Here is a 2698-nt window from a genome sequence, read left to right on the forward strand (position 1 = left end):
TACTAATTGATTTCCATTGTTCCCTTGTTCAGTGGCAGGAGTGGCCATGTCACTCAATCCCTGGATCCACATCCTTATCACCACGATTCAATGCACACAACATATCCCACCAAGAAACAACCGGCAGGCAAAGGATCACAGGCTTCCCCCTCAAGTCCAAGGCTCAATAGTGCAGGAAGACTCTTACAGGATCACCTGTGACACCTGATCACACGGTGGGCAAATGGCTGTGGTTCCAGGGATGCAGGTTACTCACTGGCTCACTGATAGCAGAGTGCGGCTTGAGTTGTTCTGCTCGGACCCTCCAGTCATCCCTATTTTGCACAGATGTAAGTCATGAAGGCTTGCATGTTCCAGAACAAAATCTAATAGTGAGGAAAAGGAGACGATCACATATCTGAATGAGTTAAAAGTAGAAAGTTCAGTTTCCAAAGAGCCTAGGAATAGGCATTTTTCCCTGAACTTTTGACTTAAGTATTTCTGTACTATGTTTGGGTCCTCATTTATGTTTTCAGATGGACTCCATAGGGTCATAGGTTCTTGAGATGATGCAGCATGCCATATGTAATGTTGAAAACAGACAAACTGGAGTATGGTTGTCCTGCGAATCCTGTATTCCTCAAATAGACGCAGATAATGTAAAAGCTCTGATGTCGACAATGGATTAATCCATTGATGGATTCATAATTGATAAGACTGCTGGGAGATTTTGGGGCCTCATTGGAGGCATAGGTCACTAGGGGAATTCCCCTGAAAAGGGTATCTTCTCTATAAATGCCCCCCCCCCCTCTCCTTCCCATTCACCCTGAGGCAAGAAGCTCTGTTCTGACACGACTTTCTGCCATGGTGTTCTGTCTTACCTCAGGCCCAAAGCCATGGAACCAGAGACAATAAACTGAAACCACTGGAACCATGAGCCAAAATAAACCTTTCCTCCTTTAAATTCATTTATCAGGTACTTTGTCACAGTAACAGAAAGCCGACTAACACAGGCCCACGAAGGCCCATGTGTTCAAGGCTTAGTTGCCAGCCTGTTGTGTGATATGGAGGGAATGGAGCCTGAAGGAAGTGGGGCCTCGTGCAAGAAAGTTAGATCATTGAGGGCATGCACTTGAAGGAGATAGTGTAACCTAGCTCCTCTTTTCTCTCTTCTTTCTCCACCCCCATCTTTCCTGGCCTTTAGGAGATGAGCAACTTCTTTTGCCATGAGCTCTTGACATGGCCTCACCACAGGCCCAAAGACAGTAAGGCCAAATGACCATGGACTGAAAACTCAGAAACCTTGAGCCAAAACAAACCTTTCCTTTGCCCAGAGGATACCGTGAGAGCATGTACCAGCTCCCGAGCTGGAGCCTGGGTTGAGGCCCACAGTGGGCCATGGAGCAGCGTTACTGGTAGCAGGGCTACTTGGTGCACCTGCTCCCCAGGCCTGCATGAGGCTGGGTGCCTGAGATAGAGGCGCCACCACCCCGAGTCATGTTACACATCTGTGGCCTGGTCCTGCTGCCACTGCTGCAGTGCTCTCCTGGTTCTCAAGACCTGCTGTGACAGATGAGGTTGCGCAGCAAGGAGTGGGCCGGGCTGCCACCAGGGGTGCAAGTGTGTGGTGGACCAGGCAGAGGCTGAGATCATCCAGCTGCTGAAGCAGCCAATTTGAGCATCATGAAGATGAGCCAGAAGAGGCTGTGCTCTTTTTGCATGATGCTCTTTGCCTTCCCTATCAGAGCCATAACTGGAAAGCCATCACTTAATGATGTGATGGCCACCTTCACATACTATATGAGGTCAACTAGAATTTGCAGAACAACTTTTGAAAGCAACAATGAGTTACCTGCTTGGAGGGGGAATGAAGCAGGGAGGCAATACAATAGTTGAAATCTCCCTAAAACTGGCCAGTATCTATGCTGCTCAAATAGACAAGGCTTTCCTCTCACTGGCCATGAATTCTGCATTTCACCTCTAAAGGAAAGAACTGAACAAGAAAAAGAAATAGCAGAAGACGTTATGTCAGTGGAAGAAAAAGACAATACCCACCCCCTTCTGGGCATGTGCTTAGACTCCTGTGCCTGCTGCCTTCTGTTCTCAAGCAGCCATCATAGGCACAAAGGGTGTCTGGGGAAGCTCTGCGGATTTCTGAAGAAATACAAGGAGAAAGATACTCACAGACCATTGTGCTCACAAATGACCTGGCTACTACTCTGGATGCACAGAGTTGAGCACTTCGATGAGGCCTATATTTATGTGCAAAGGGCATCAGATCTGGCATGGTAGACAAATCGTCCTGTGCTGCAATCTAGCTGCAATTGTGATAGGCAGAGAAGGATATACACAAGCAGAAGAGATCTACCGGGAAGCATTGAAACGAGATGAGGTTTCTGTACAGCACGTCAGGGAAGAATTGGCTGAGCTGTCAAGAAAAAGTAGATCTTTGACTTAATATTATCAAGCTCTAAACCCATTTTTGTTGTAGGGATGGATGTTCCTAGGAACCCAAAGGAATAACTGTTATTCCAGTGTCTGTGGCACCCAAATCAATAATGTAAATCCGCTGTTCTTGGTGCTCAGGTTTCCTCAACTTAGCCTTGGTGAATGACAAGGTGTATTAAACCGCCACACTTGTTTTTACAAGAAAAACAACTTTCACCCTCGACTAATGATGACCTCTGAGGACTGACTTTAAGTGATGCTTTCCATTGTA

At 46.9% G+C, this 2698-nt stretch overlaps 1 pseudogene; it reads left to right on the forward strand.

The window, feature by feature from the left end:
* Window positions 1-223: 223 nt before the first annotated feature.
* On the forward strand, window positions 224-2439 carry LOC114091702 (tetratricopeptide repeat protein 19, mitochondrial pseudogene; annotated as a pseudogene).
* Window positions 2440-2698: the final 259 nt, after the last annotated feature.

This window comes from Marmota flaviventris, chromosome X, assembly GCF_047511675.1.
Source record: "Marmota flaviventris isolate mMarFla1 chromosome X, mMarFla1.hap1, whole genome shotgun sequence".
NCBI classification, from domain to species: Eukaryota; Metazoa; Chordata; class Mammalia; order Rodentia; family Sciuridae; genus Marmota; species Marmota flaviventris.